Source organism: Protopterus annectens, chromosome 10.part0 (assembly GCF_019279795.1).
Source record: "Protopterus annectens isolate FY-2018-M chromosome 10.part0, PAN1.0, whole genome shotgun sequence".
Taxonomy (NCBI): domain Eukaryota; kingdom Metazoa; phylum Chordata; order Ceratodontiformes; family Protopteridae; genus Protopterus; species Protopterus annectens.
Genome location: NC_056744.1, coordinates 952,749,167 through 952,765,760, shown reverse-complemented (window position 1 = coordinate 952,765,760; position 16,594 = coordinate 952,749,167).

Here is a 16,594-nt window from a genome sequence, read left to right as displayed (position 1 = left end):
AGATTTATATATTTTGTCAGATTTAGGTGGCATGGGGAAAAAAAGGAAGACGCTGGTTTAATGAGGGAAGTGGCTACATTTATGCGGTGCATGAGAAATTTTGTGTCATTTTCGTTAAATAAGGGCATTTGACAATATAGGTCTTCATTGTAATGACTTCTAGATGAGAGGTGATTGGGAATGGAAGTTGTTGGGCTAATAAGGAGGCTGTGTTTTTGTTGGTGGCCTTGTGTAGCTGGGTAGTAATGTGATAGTGGGAGTGGCTAAAAGTGATATAATGGAAATATGACTGTAATTTTGTTTATAGTACAGTTAAGTAGTGGAGTTATATGAAGTGGATTGGGTTAAATGGAAAAAGACTAGTACAGTTAAGTAGTGGAGTTAGTATAAAGTGGATTAGGTAAAATGGAAAAAGACTTGAGTTGAGTTATGATTACTGGATAATGAGACTGTGTGGGAAGGAAGACGTGTATGTGTCTTTACCTGCCTTGTTTAATGATACAGTGCATATGTAGGGGAGAGGCTGTGGTTGAGTAGGAAAGAAAGAGGACTGAAATAGGATGCTTTATATGGCTAGGAACACACCTCTCAACTATCCAGATTTTTGCAGAATGTCTATACTTTTGCCTCATATTGTTGGTCTGCTACTCAGAAAATTTGTGATTTATCTAGAAAATCACTCAGGACTAAAGTCACTAAATAATGACAGAAATTTGAGTTTCAGACTTCATACCCTTCAAAAATGCATGTTGACAGAAAACCTGTTAGTCTTACTGTGTTCTATGTTTATAAGAGCAATATTTAAAATACGTCTCTATATTTCGGTGTTTGCATCCCCCTTTTATTTCAGATTTTGTCCAGGTTTCTTATGCTAAGAATTTGAGAGGTATGGCTATGAAACATACATCTAAGTTCTCCGTTTCTATAGATCTGGTACTTTTGGATGTGGAGAACACTTTTAGTATCTATTCACAGATGATTATGGGATGATGGTATAGACTGGATACATGCTGGAAAATATGCAGGAGACAGGGAGAGAGACAGGAGTTGGAGATGAATTTGTCTGCAAGGATATTAACAATATTGTTATGGTCTGAGTGGATGACACCATTACAGAGGAGCTTGATGCAGTGCTTGGCATGATTTCTGACTCTCTTTATGCAACTAAAGAATGTCTTGTTGCTTTGTAGAATTACTCTCAGTTCTTTGCTAACCCCTTTGAGGTTTGCTGAGAATGTGTTACTTTGTTCTTTTCCTTAGCACTAGGAGCATGTCTGATTTATTATAGATTTTGTTTATGGCTGCTTTCCATCAGAGAATTACTTTCCCTGAACTTAGCATTGCATTTATGGTGAATGAGGGCATGAGCTTTTAAATGAGAGTTTAGCTGGTCGTGCAAATTCCATGTACATGCTGCAGTACTTGCTATAATGTCATCTGTGAGTTGATGAACTGTCTCAAATCATCACTAGTCCTACAGGAGTCTCTGAAGATTGCTGGGCTGGATGCTGAGCTGAATTGGGAGTGCATGGTGAATGTTACAATGCAGAGACCTGATTTACTATAGAAAGTTTGGCAATGTGTGGGGATCAGGGTACACTTCAAAAACCCAAAATCCCACTTACCCAAAACCCAAAAGACCGAGACGAAAATCTTGACATCCCAGAAGACTGATTGCCTGGAACACAGACAAATCACTATTGGTAAGTAACCACTTGTCCAGCATGTTGACCTTTGCCTCTTACCTCCTCGGTAGTGCGATCTCAGAGTTGGTATATTTAGTTGGGGGCTGTGGGGGCACAGCCCCCCACATAGAGGGGATCCCACATGGGTGGGTTTTCTGTGCTTCAGTTTTAGTATGTTTGCAGGTTGGGCAATCGGTTACTTACCATTAGTGTTTTGTCGGTGTTCCGGGCAGTCAGTCTTTTGGGATATCAGAATTTTCATCTCAGTCTTTTGTGTTTTGGGTAAGTGGGATTTCAGGTTTCTGAAGAGGATCCGGGGGGGCAAACAGGTAAAGTGTCTGTGAAGATAAGGAGGAGTATATTGGTTCCTTTTACTGGGGCTGGTACTATTTCATCCAGGGAGTTTGCACTGATAAATTCAATGAAGTAATGAGATTATTTTTTGCAGAGATATAGGCATGCCAGTTTACACAACAGATGTTAAAGTCCCCTAGAATGATAGAGTTTGGGTCAATATTGAGAGAATGGGTTTAGTAATTGGTCATAGTATAATATGAGGTAATGTTTACAAATACAGTGATATGAAGGATTTCAAGTTCATTGTCCTGTTTGATTAGTGCAGAGATGATGTTTATTTCAGATAAAGATAGACACATCACTACCAGCTATCATCACTTGTTTGAGTGTATTGAGTGTTAGGCAGTAAATCCAATGTCACTACTGTGGAACTAGGTTTCAGTGACTCCACAAATATCTACATTTTCAAGAGTCAAATAAGCCTTGAAGGAGATCATTTTCTTAGTTCGGTGAATAGTGTCACATTGATTTTTCCCAGATCTAGGTTTGTCTTTACTAGTTTAGTAGCCTAAGTAAAATAACTTTGCCTAAGAAAATCACCATGGAGGTAAAGAAAGTCTTAATATGTTAAAACCATGTGGAGATGTTGAAGGTTATGCCTGGCAAAAAAGGTGTCACTGTCTTCCTTCACACTTCAGATTGGCACTTATGACACCTTCAGAATGACATCACTAACTTAGCCAAATGTTACACCAATTATTTTTGCTTATATTGTAAAATCATTCTTAATGACAGTAGGATACTGTTTAAGACTGGTTTCCTTCAAGTGTTGAGTCACACTCAGAGAACTTCATTGTGTTCTTCTTTATATAGACTGGGGGGGTGGGGGGGCACCACAAGTAATTCACAACCACATGAACAATAACAACTTAATAGTCATATTTGGAAGGAGGTGATTTGACTGTCCCAGTGACATGGCAGATTCTAGCACCTGTAAGATAGCTGGCTGTTACCCTTTCTTTGCTCAGATTTGTGTTTGGTACATCAATATGTTTCACTAAGGAGTCACCTGTGACAAATATATTACTATGGCGCACGGACTACTCTTGTAGACTGAAGGGCCTGGCCATGTTGTTCCAGTGGCTATTGTCTGTGGTGATAGTATATTGAATAGATGTTACTGTACTGTTGAGGTCTGTCTGTCATGATTACGCCTTCATATCTAAGAGGTTTTTATTTGGTTTTAGAAGTGATTTTTGTACCACCTTAGTACAGGTGTGGTGTATGTATGGTTATTAATAACCAGTATGGGTGAGAGATTGCCTCAAGAAATAAGGAGTATTTGCATCTCTCACATATGGTCTCATTTTGTGGTAGCAACAAATAGCGCATGTGGTAGTTTGCACACTACTTCAGAGAGCTTGGTGTTAGAAGGCTGTCAACAGATGGGGGGATGAGAAACTTAGGACCAGTGACACATTTTACAATGTCATGGAATTCTTGATAATCATCCTCTGTCTAATGGGAAGGACGAGCTGTAGGATATATAAACAGTCAAGCATAGTATAGTATAGCACACCATAATACCAGTATGATATATAAGGAGACAAATATAGTTCAATATAGTACAGCTCAGTACAGTGCAATTCAGTACAGCACAATGCAGTGTAATATTATGAGGCTCAAATGAACTGCAAACACAAGGAACACAACACAGTAAACCAACAGATGCTCAGAAGAGTAATACTATATAAGCACATAAGCACCATCTCTGGAATATTCCAACACACTATTGTTGTGTCTTTCGGCTTTTCCAGGTTAGGGGTTGCCACAGCGGAACTCCGGTCTGCTAATGATTGGCAGTAGATTTTTATGTGCAGAGTTGCCGGCCCTGATGCACAGCCTTCAATGAAGGTATGCCCATTCACGCATGTCTCCACAAAGAAGACGCTCTAGCTGAGAATCGAACAGGACAACGTCTTACTGTGAGGCGACAATGCTACTGCAGCACCACCACCGCAGTAGAAATTTTCCAACACACTGATCGATGTAATATCAGTTTATTATAGTATGACTCAGCAGATATCAAGGATTTCAGAAGCAGCAAATCACAACAAATTCCAAAATTCCACAAGGCACTTATATCAATCTGCAAAGGGTCACAAGATTTTGCAAAGCAGTTAATACAACATGCAAAATAGGTCCATAGGTAGGTACTAGGCTATCGGCCCTAGGGCCTATGAAAGAATAGCCAACAAGGTTCCCTGGCTTTCACCACCCCTGGATGCTATTTACCTATGCCCCTGTCTGGCAGGGCCATTGATGTGATGCCCGGGGTGAATTTCCTATTACCCTTCCACTCATCAAGATTTTTCTTGAAGAGTGCTAGTGACGAACTCTACTTGACATAGATAGGTAGTTTGATCCAGAGTATGGGAACTCTCTGGGACAGGAATCTATCCCTCCAGCAAGTTCTGTTTATTCTGTTTAGGTTCCTAGGGCGTGTGGCTCTGAGGGATTGGGATTTCTTTAGGTGTAGCATGTCCAGCAGCTCAGGGTTTGACATAGCTTTGTATGTTAGGCAGAGATCACCTCAGAGTAGGCGATATGCTACAGAGTAAAGCCGGAGTTTTTTGAGGCGGGCAGCATAGGGTAACTGTTTGATTCCCATTATCCTCTTTGTGAGGTATTTGTGTGGCCTTTCCAGCTGCTGCAGATGCTTGTAAGGTACAATCCAAATGGGGCGTTGTATTCTATAATGGGTCTGATGAGAGCCGAGGAGAGGGGGGCAATGACTTCTTTTTTCTTGGATGAGAACATTTTCATGATGAGGTGTGCTACGTAGAAAGATTTCCTGACTACTGTGGTGATGTGATTATCAAAGGAGAGGCTACTCTCCACTAGTGTCCCGAGGTCTCTTATCACACCTTCAGTGTTAAGTGGGCTGCCGCCTATGTGGTAGTTCATGGGTACAGGGTTTTTACCAAAGGGGATGACAATGCATTTTTTGGCATTGAGCTTGAGGCCATGGCTCTGACACCAGGCATCAGTCTTGGTGATGCCTTTTTGCAGGATATCCGCGTTGTGTGTGGACTTGACTATGGCACCCAATTTGCAGTCATCTGTGAACTTTGTCAGCCAGAGGCCTTCTGTGTTGGCCTGAACTTCAGAGAAGTAGAACCCAAACAGGAAGAGACCCAAAACTGAACCCCGTGTTACTCCACAGGTTTGGAGTCAGATTTGGAGTCCGCAAATTTTACAGCGTGGGTTCTGTCAGTGATCCAGTTGGTGACCCATCTTGTGATGTACGGATTTATACCCAGCTTGGTGAGTTTATTTATGATACCAGAATGGGGGATGGTGTCAAAAGCCTTGGTGAGGTCGAGATAGGCTCATCCACGGCTTTGGTGATGGTTTCAAAGAAGATTACCAGGTTCAGGAGACATGATCTGCCCTTCACAAATCCGAACTGGGTGGGGTCCAAAGTTTGAAGATTATCAATATCCTTGTTTATGAGTTCCATGATAATACTGTCCATGGCCTTGCAGACCAGGCTCATCAGGCTAATAGGGCAATAGTTCCTCGGGTCCATGGTGGCTCCTCCTTTGTGGAGTGGTACAACTGTTGCCGTGTGCCATTCAGTGGGTACAAAGCCTGTCAAGAGGCTATGACTGAACATGGTGCTTAAGTGGAGGGTAGTGTGTTCTGAAGAGATGTTATGTACAGTAGAAATGAATGTCCCAAAGCAGAAATCAATGTATCAACAACAGACTCTTATGCTACAATATCAAATACAGTGCTGAAAATTAGATGTAATGCAACAAAATGAATTATGCTATCAGAGCAAAGACACAGTATATTACGGCAGTAAACAATCAGCCACAACTAAGTAATATACAGGGAAGAAAAACAATTAACAATTCTAATAGTGCTACAAGCTGCCAACATACACAATTAAGCACAGCCAGATATAAATGAGCCCTTGGGCATATTAGCCCATCAGATAGGAGCCTGTTGGATTAGCACATATTGCAAGATGGGTACTTGCCACTGTGTTATATACTTTGGTACTATGTTGTATACTGTACAAACCTGTTACATTAAAGACAGTACTTCCCACATTGTGTATGACTGATCCAAGTCAAATCCTGCAGGAAAGCTCAGGAGGAATTTGTTGAATTGCAGCTCAGCACATAAAAAGCAATGCCTGTCCTTTCAGTTCACTCTCTGTTTTCAACAATGTGATGAGCTGATAAACCATGTACAATGGAGTAAAGAGTTTGCAAGTTATTTTACTTGCAAATCACTGATAATAAATAAAAAAATAGTGATAGGTGCCTCACACACTTTGGATATATTATTGAGCAGATTCAGCGAGATTGCGGTTGCATTATAGAAGGCCTTTTCCATGACTTTCATGCCATGCTACTCTAACCCCTTCAGTGAGGCACAATGGACGACGGAAAGCAGGGGTGTGATTCAAAAACATTCCATGGCAGTGAACAGTCTTATCTATTCATGACAAATGATGACACTTTTCTTTCTTTATGTGTGTTCTGTCTCATGAAGAACCCATCATGACGTCTGTAGTATACTCCAATGGTGTCCGAAGAGCACTGAACGTACAAATGCTGGCTGGCATTTCTCCACCTGTACGTTTATCAGTGGTCTATGCAAACATTACATAGGAAATGCTATAATACCAGCCTTATCACTGATAACCTACAAGTTGAGCTAAGAACTTGTGTTTGTGTCTTTTGGCTTTTCCCGGTTAGGGGTCGCCACAGCGGAACTCCGGTCCGCTAATGATTGGTAGTGGATTTTTACGTACCGGGTTACCAACCCTGACACACAACCTTCAACAAAGGCACGCCCCATTCACGTATGCCTCCACACAGAAGACCCTCTAGCTGAGAATCGAACGGGACAACGTCTTGCTACGAGGCGACAACGCTACCGCAGAACCACCACCACATTAAGAGCTAAGAACAACATTCTTATTTCCCAGTACTACTAATTTTATCTCTATGCATCATGTCTTAACTCCATGAGAGTCCCTAATGCATGTTTCTAACAGACATAACTATCAGTTAACCTTGACTAACTGGTTCTTCACTGATTTTGACTCATACCTTTATACCAATTTCTTAAATTTAATGATGCCTTCAGAAATAGGTAGTGGATTACAATCAACAATGACATTCATTGCAATTAAAAAATCATTTTATTTCAGAAAATGCATGTCACTTCATGTACATTAATTTTGTCAACTTTCTAATTCAGTATTTCTGATATTTAAAAAGTGACGCCGATTGAGGTCCTTCGGATCAAGAAATGTTTGAGTTTATTCCAGATTCTAGTGCTGAGAGGTTAAGAGCTATGCTAGCATGTTTACCTTTCTATTTTTGATTTGTTTACTTGATATATGTATTTTACTATAAAAATACTCATGAATATTTTTAATATCCTGATTTATTGTTCATCCATTTATTTTTTGTGCACTCTGAACATTAGAAACAAACACTATCATGCAATGAAGGTCGTCACTCTAAGACTTTCTTGAAAATGACCACATAGTCATGGATTACTCTTTCCAGAGATATGTGTATTTCAAAAAGGATGTTTGAGCTTGTAATTCTTGCCATTTGATTCCTCTGCATTTGTCTTCCATGATGAATGAATTTGTCTGTGAGATACAATGGACTAATAATGTCATGCAAGGCAACAGAACATGGAGGCAATAAGGAATAATGGCAGTGTGTGACCCCTTTACTGGAGGCAAGATTGTGTCTTAAAAGATTTATTGGCAACAATAACATAAAGACAATGGGGGGCTTGTTTAATTAAAATAGGAGTACATTTAAAAGAGAAACTGAATGTGGGAAATTGGTGGTTGGCATAATGCTTAAGGTGTTTACCTCACAGGTATAAGATGTAGGGTCTGATTCTCCCCACTTGGTTAGTTTCTGCTTATTATAGTGATGGGGTTGTTATAATGGTTAAGGCATTTACCTCACATAAAAAAGATACAGTGTTTGATTCTCACCAAGGGAAATTGGATAGGATTTAAATGGGCCTCAAGGGCAGTGAGCCTGGTCCTTTCCAATTAACCCATGTAGTAAAATGATCCAACATATGAAGGTTATTGTCCCAATAGTACAGGAAAATGGGCCAACTCTCTTCATATTGACCTAGTCTCTGACAGATAGGTGTCCCCTTAAGTTTCTTCACATAAGAGGGGAAGTTCTTGGAGGTAGATTGTTCCAATGATAAAAGATGAAGGATGTGGTAGTTTTAGATGGTATTAAAAACTTCTGCACTACCTCATTATTTAATTTATATGAGGCATTAAATACACCAAGAACCCACAATTTTACATAAGAGATAGAGATTATAGAGGTAGTAAGTGGCATTTTTCACTACAGCTTCTGGCCATCAGGACATGCCCAGAGAGTATGAAAAGAGTTAACACTTTTTTCATACATCTTCAACATTGAGCAGTGCCTCTACCTCTTCTTTTACAAACAGTGGGGGAAAGTTGTCATAAATTCAGTTTTTGAAGTGTGTTAGTGATAAATAATGTGCAGATCTCTGTTTCCTTCCTAATATACAGGCCTTAGTTCAGTCCTTCTCAGTAATACCTGTGTGAAGGATTTGCTTCTATGTAATATGGACACTGATAAAGACCTTTGGTCACATATCAGGAGCCTCATATACTGTTTAAAGTGTTTGAAAAGGTGGAGGGAGCTTCAGCTAGAGGAGAGATATGTCAAATGGCCCTGCTAACACTTAGAAGTTGAAGATATTGTTACTCTTTTGGCACTGCATGCATTAAAAGACAATAGTGAAAACTCAGGTAGTGCATAAAGATCCGTCTATCAAAAAAAAAAAATTTGTACCTAGTGAGCCAAAAGTCTTGTTATTAACTCTGTGCTGGAGATCAACCCAAATAGTGCCCCATAGTCTAGGTCTGGTCTTTAGAATGTTGAAAGATGGAAGCCATTTGAGAAGTCTTTGCTTCTGCATACCTGAGTCCCAAACTTTGCAGCTCTCCAAAAAGGGGGATAGTAGAAGACAGAATATTCATAATCAGCCATTCTGGCAGAATCCATATTGAATAATGATTATAGCCTTCATGGATAAAGTGGACCAAACCAGCTGGCCTGGCATACCTGTTTAGGTTCACCAAGCCTAGACAACTCAACATGGTGCCTGCTGTAGGTTTTCCTCTTCACACCCTGGCTGGATGATAGTATGATTTACTCCAGACAAAATTAGTTATAACAGTCAGAAGTTTGAAAGCTACTGCAGCCCATCCAAGGGTATTAAACTGTGAAGCAAATTAAAGAAACTTAAACAAGGGGAACATCCTGAAAGCCAGTATATTGACCAGAAAAGGTAGTTTCAGGTTTGTTTACACACTTATTTGCCTTGTAAACTGTACTAGGAGTAACTCCCCAGAATCCATAATCAAGGACTTGAAGGGGAACTCCGTGTGTATTCCCTGACACTTGTGGTAGTTTTCCATGTTATAAGTGGACTCAGTATTATTGGCTTCAGGCTAACACAGCTGGAGCTCAGTAGGAAACTTACAGTGTTACCAGTGCTGACTTTTAAACCACATAGTTGCTTTTATTAAATAAACTAAAGCTCCTCAACGGTCCCTGGACCACAGTCCTAGAAACTAGGCTGTCTCAGTCATTTGGGAAGTCCATAAAAGAAAGTTGTTTGCAAATCATGTATACGTGTCATACTTGACCCTCAGTAACTTAAACCTCCCATTCTTCATGAGGTTTTGTGATATAAAGGTTAAGAAATTCTGCTGCCAGGATAATCAGAAGCTATAAAAGTTGTCAACCTCACCATATGCCTTTCACCAAAGAGAAGAGATCAGATCACCATCCATTTAATGTGGCATGAAATGGGCTGCATTAACAGATGTGACACCACTCTAAAACCAAATTGCAACAGCATGGCTCACAAAGATCCCAATATAAAGTAGTCATCAGGACATGCTCAATGGCAATCATAATGATAGTGAATACTCTGCACAATTTTAATATATTTTGGCAGCCTGCCTTTACAGGGTAGCTTTCTTAAATGTTAATCCTTGACTCTACTTCTCTAATATTTGTATGAGAAGGGATATCTCTGTCTCTTCCTCTCCTAGTGGTAGTAGCACTAACCACGTATTTAAAGGTCGTCTGTTAGAGGTCAGAGTTATATTTGAAGTGGTAAAGTCAGATAGCAAGAAAAGTTCTGCTCTCAGTACATTCTAGTAATAATGAATCACATCAACACCCAGCCTGTTTACCCAGCTACAATGTAAAATATATATCTGAGACTACCATACTGTGATCTGAAAAAACAACCTAATTCTAAATGTATTTTATAAATGTAAGTAAATAAGAACTGACTACAAAAAGTCAATGTAACTTGTCATCTAAGGACTCAGGGTAAAAAGGTAAACTCCATCCTATCAGGATATTGTAGTTTCCAAGGCTGGACCACATCACTTTCCAGCCTGTTTATCCCACCAGAAAGTAAATTAGATAGCCAAGATTACAATAATGTGATGCAAAAAGACATCACTAGAACTATCAGTGTGTTTCATTTAAGTATGTCAATAAGGGCTGATTAGGAAAAAATCAGTATCACCTTCCAGTGCCACCCCAGTAGTCAGAGTAAAACAGTAAACTCCTTTGTTTCAGAATATTGTGTTCCCCAAAAGACGATCACATCACCACTCAGCCTGTTTACCCTGCCACAAAGTAAATTAAATAGCCGAGCCTACCATAATGTGATTCAAAAAGACAGCAGTACAAATATCAATGTGTTTTATACAGGAAAATAAGAGAGGACTAGAACAAAAGTCAATGTGACCTGCCATGCCAGTAGTCACAGTAAACAAGTCAAATTCCTCCTATCACAATTTCCAAGGGCCCAATGAAGACAGTTCTTGTTGCCACTCATTCACATGGAACATATATTAAGTGTACTCTCCCTGATGGGACTTTGTTTACACAGGGTTCAAAACTATACTGAATCTCTGCCAGTAATTACTAGATACCTACTATTCCATCTTATTTGCAGCAGTCCTAAATGTAATAAAATGGGGGGGGGGTTCTGAATTCAGACATTAAAAATTCCAGTAAGGAATAGCTCCCCATGAAGTAAGAATATTGACAACATGCCACCCACTATATGAATCAAAAATAACTTCAGGAAATAGACTTTTCTTAAGCTTAGTTTCTTGAAAAAAGGGCATCAGAATATTCATTCCTTTCAGATTAGGAATGCATGTCGTCCTTATTGGGAACACTCAAACCTGTAACATTCCAGGATAAAATGTTGCCCTGATAATGCTGACAGAGCATTTCTATGAGATAAACTATGCACCTCACACAAGGATCCCGATGAATATGAATTTTGAGACATAAAAAAGAGCTTATCAAATACTACCTAAAAAAGAAGCTAAGGCTGAAAACTGAAGTACCCCAGAAAGGACACCCAAAATGATGGGTGGGAATGACAGTGAGTAATACGATAAACAGCTCTCACAGGTGCCTGTTAAACTAGAGCACACTGAGACAAGCTCCTAATTCAGAACTGTCACTCACACATACACACACACACACACACACACACACACACACACACACACACACACACACACACACACACACACACACACACATACATATACGCACAATATTTGACATAGTGGCAACCACTATAGATAAGGGAGTAACATGTTTACAGAATAGTTTCCAATATAATAGAATATGAAAGGGATCCATAGGTATGTCATTAAATAGTCATTGCTGCTAAAAGAAATGCCAATTAGATTAAAAACAATATAGTGCAGGTCTAATATAATAAAATTTTCTTGTCTAAAACAATGAGATAGAAGCAGATGATTCCACTGAGTGATAGTGAAGATACCTAAATGCTTGAAAAGAAGCACAACAGACATCTAGAATACCACACATTCTGCTCACACAGCAGTTACATCATCAAACAAGAAAAATTCCAGTTAACAGTAGTCACTGGGCAACTCAGTATATGGCAGACAGCTCATGGCATGACAGTAGTGGCCAGAGACCCATTTCTTTAACACACTGGGGATGAAGCTGCTTTAATTTTGAACTAACATTATTTATTACAAAAAGTACCTAAAACGTATTAGATAATATTAAAGCGTAAGTCATGAACAGACTAAGTTTTTGCAAATATATTTAAGAAAAGTCCACAAAAATGTAAATTTTAAGAAAGTGCTTGATTCACCAAGTTGTACAAAAAACAACATTCAGTTCTCCATGTGGAAGGGATAAAGACTACCTACTTGGTGATCATTAAGCAGAAAGATATAAGAAATGGTAATATAAAAAAAAAGGTAATACATCATTTATAGCAAAACCTTATGCTAAATATTCTTAAGATGTGCTATATTTGATAATAGAACAATTATCTGTATTTAATTAAAAACATATCATTCATGGCTTACAAACTGTACTGGGAATTAGCATTACTCTTTAGGTATAAGGCATGTAGAGGAATGAAAAAACCAGAGCCAGAGACCTAAAGAAACAACTTCAAAACAATGCTTCCACTATTTAACGTAAGAGAGTTAACCTCATGAGAGGGTCAATCATTTCAAGAAGTCTGTGCTATGAGAGCACATGGTGTACTTATCTAGCATTCCTCTGCCTCTAAGGGATACTTAAAGAACACTTGTCCATCCCCCCACCCAAAAAAAACACACCATACCATCTTGACACAAGATGACTTTTATTAATCAACCATTATTAATCGCAGAATTTGTTAATCAAAGAATTTATTAATCACAAATATAATACATAACATACAGTATGCAGTGTCACCTGCTCACCTCCATCCCGCCATAGTATAAGCAGTGTTGCACCAACCTCTCACTTACTCAAACTTCACACCAGAAGCAACTTACCACAGCTCACTTCAGTAACCAACCAACCACCTTGTAAGATCCAAAACATAAACACCAGAGGCAAAACACAAGAAGGGCCTCCCAGCCTATCTGCCTGCTCACTCATACACCTATGGAAACACCACAACATACAAGTGAACCCAAAAGAGAGGATGGGGGCAGCAGGTTTACACCGAACTCTGATATTTCCAACCCGCAGCTCCTGCGCAAAACCAAGTTAACTCCTCCTTCCCCTTACCTCACTTCCTTTCCAACCATCCTTAACTTTAACCCTTTCTCACTTGTCACACTGCAACAACACTTTCTTCCCCTTATTTCTTCAACCTCCTCTAGCCGTCCACATTTCTCCACCTTCTCCCTTTAATCCTGCAGGCATAGTCAGTGATCCTCATGAATCATGACAAAATAAGTTAAAAGTGGCAAAGCTTAAGAACTATCCTTCTCTAAGCAAACCATCATATAATGTACAAAACCAAGAACCCAGTTCTCCCATGTTCTGGTTTAGAAACTTCCAACCCTTCTCCAACCAAGTGCTGCCATCACTGCCAATAGGTCCCTGTTATTCAACATCTCAGATTTCGCCAAATGCTGTACCACTTCTGCATCAATTCATTCAAACACTTCATCATATTCGCCTTTCCATATCTTCTCTTTGACTGATGTAGGAAAGTGCGGGTGAGAAAATAACCTCCCTCCATGTTAAATAATGCCTGAGTAGGTAACCAATCCCCTGGACAAATCCCATATTCAGAGTACACATCCTGTTACAATGAAGTACACTGTTCAAAAATTGATCCTGCACTCCCTGATAATGAAACCCTCCTGTCACCCCCACTCAGGACATCTCCATGCATTTGCTCAACCTCTACAAAGTGTTACCCATTATTTCCTCTACCTGTCACCTCAGCATTCCAAATTATGCCCACTACCCCTGCCCCCACTAAATTCCCACTCCCAGAAACTGTCATGTCCAAATTGCATATTCCTGACATAACATCATTACCTGTAACTGCCTCCAAACTTGCTCCATTTGCTGCATCATTTGTGACACGATCGACTGCTGACTTCCTGAGTCACTTCCCACTGGGAAAAGGGGTCTTCCTTGCTGATGGTGCTCACCTTTTCCTCCTAGCCATACTGGCCCCATCTGATGTAGAGGACTCCACTACTGGCATTTCCTGAAAAAGCTCCTCCACTTGAGCCATGATAGTCAACTATCTGTCCTTCAAGCTGCTGGACCCTGCCATCTGCAAAAGAAAGAACAATGTAAGTAGCACAAAGAGAAAAAAAAACCCTTGTGACTAACCTGTGATTTTATCACAAAGGTGTACTTAGCTGCCTTAACTACAAACTTATTTTACAGAGCCAATCAGCCCAGAAACCCATGTCCCCTACCCCTGGACGCATTCTCCTACACTTCTCCCATCCTTAGCCAACTACATAACCATTGCCATCAATTTATCTACAAAGCCTGTCTTACTTGTTGAAGCATACAACTACATAGCTTGAGTTTGATTTTGTTATTATTATTATTTTTTCTGAACCCTCAGCTTTGGCTAACTTTCTTATAGCCTCCTCTCTTGTAGTTCATACTTTCCCAACCAGTTTGACAGGCCCCCCATCTGCTTCCACTCTTGCTTCACCTTCCACCCCTCCAGTGTGCTGCTTAACATATTCTTCAGACTCTTAATGCATGTCTCTAACTCTCCCTAAACTAATGCTTAAAGTCACCACTGGGCATGCGAAGGGAGTAACTGTTACTTTGTTACTTATGGGTGCTTCCAAGCCCATGAATAAAACCCAGACCACTGCTCCCATTAGATGCACAGGCCTTCCACACTACATAATGCAAAATCTCACCCTGGACTCCAAACACTGCGAGCCAGTTTGGAGGAGAACACAGCAACAAGCCAAGATGAGCAGAAGGCACTCCATTCAAACACACTGCATCTTCTAAGTAACTAGGACGACAACAAGGAAAAATAAGAAAATATCTCAGTTAGGCTTCAGTAGACAGCCATGAAGAGGTGCTCCCCTGAACTGCATGGGTACCAAATGCATACAGGTACAACTAGTGACATGCGGCATGCCTGTACTGTACCTCTTGCCATGTGAACAAAGCAGAAAGTGACAGGGGTGTGCAACATGGGACCCACAAACCAACAATGCCCCAACCTGAACCAGCAATGGAAAACACAACAAACTGCCAAATGTCCACACTGCCCACAGATCAATGACCCCACCACAAATCAAAACCACCACACAACAGAACAAAGCGGGCACCTCATAACACATCCATTGACCAAACACTTACCAACAGCTATTAAAATCATTAAAGCTAATTAGCAATCATCCTAGAAGAGCACCCAAATGTCCCAAGTACAAAGCAGACCTCAGAAGATAGTATATGAAAGACAGGAGAGATTAAAAAAAAACTATACATGCACACACACACACCACTCCTCACTTCCCAACCCCTAATCACACATGGCCTACCTGTTCACTTTAGTACCTACTGGCCATTTTGGACATAGTACTTACTGCACCAAGTTCACACCTAAATCTGATATCCCTACCCCATAGCTCCTGCACAAAACCAAATTAACTCCTCCTTACACTTACCTGACTTCCTTTCCAGCCAGCCCTCTACCTTAAACTTAACCCTTTTTCTCCTGGTACCCTGAAATAATACCTTCTTCCCCTTATGCCTTCAAACTGCTCTATCCACCCACATTTCCCCACCCCCTGCCCTTATCTGGAGAAATTAGTTTGTGTCCAAACTACATTTTTCCTTTTTTTCTGAGAAGTTAATGAAGTAGGACATTTTAATTAGATCCAATAACCCTGGCACTTAAATTATTGTAGTCTTGGAATAAGAATTGTATTTGTGTTGAGTACTCAGGGAAGAAACAGATTACAGTTCTGGACATCCCACGGGTCTCCCTGCCAGCTCAAGGGATTTCTTCAGTATCTGCTCTCTGTCCATGTCATTAATAAATTTAATTAGGACATGTTAGTGGCAGCCACAGTGTCAGTCTGGTGTGCTCTTTCAATATTCTTGGGGATCTTTAACAAATCAGTCCCAATAATATTTTATGAAAGCGATAGGATCCAGACCCTCTACACCTTCCAGCTGTCCTATTAATTGCAGATTGTTACGTCAGGCTCTGTTGTCTAAATCATCAGTTTTTAGTTCACATTTCTTGTTCTATGTAGTTTATTGATCTGACTGGACTGAGAGTTAATCAGATTGTTTTACACTTGCAGTACCATGGTCTGCCTTGTATAAATGGTAATGGGCTGCTCCTCATTGTTTTCACTGATTACTTTTAAGTACTTTGTGTCTATGATCACCTCCTGCAACACAGCAGAGAGCAGGTTAGTAAAATACTTAGGGTAAAAACTAGCTGTATTTCATTTTAGCTACCTCCAGATGTTAACTTGTGTTTCACCTTGGTGGGCAAACCAAGGACTTCCTGTACCATATGCTCCCAATAAAGATTACCAACAAATAGGCAGAAATACAAAAAGATCAACTCAAAAATAGGCCAAATCACAGCCTTGGAGTTACACTGACAGCTGATGGATACTTGGAATGTGCAGCCTGGATTAACCATCATTTGTTAATAAACATTCTCAGACTGAA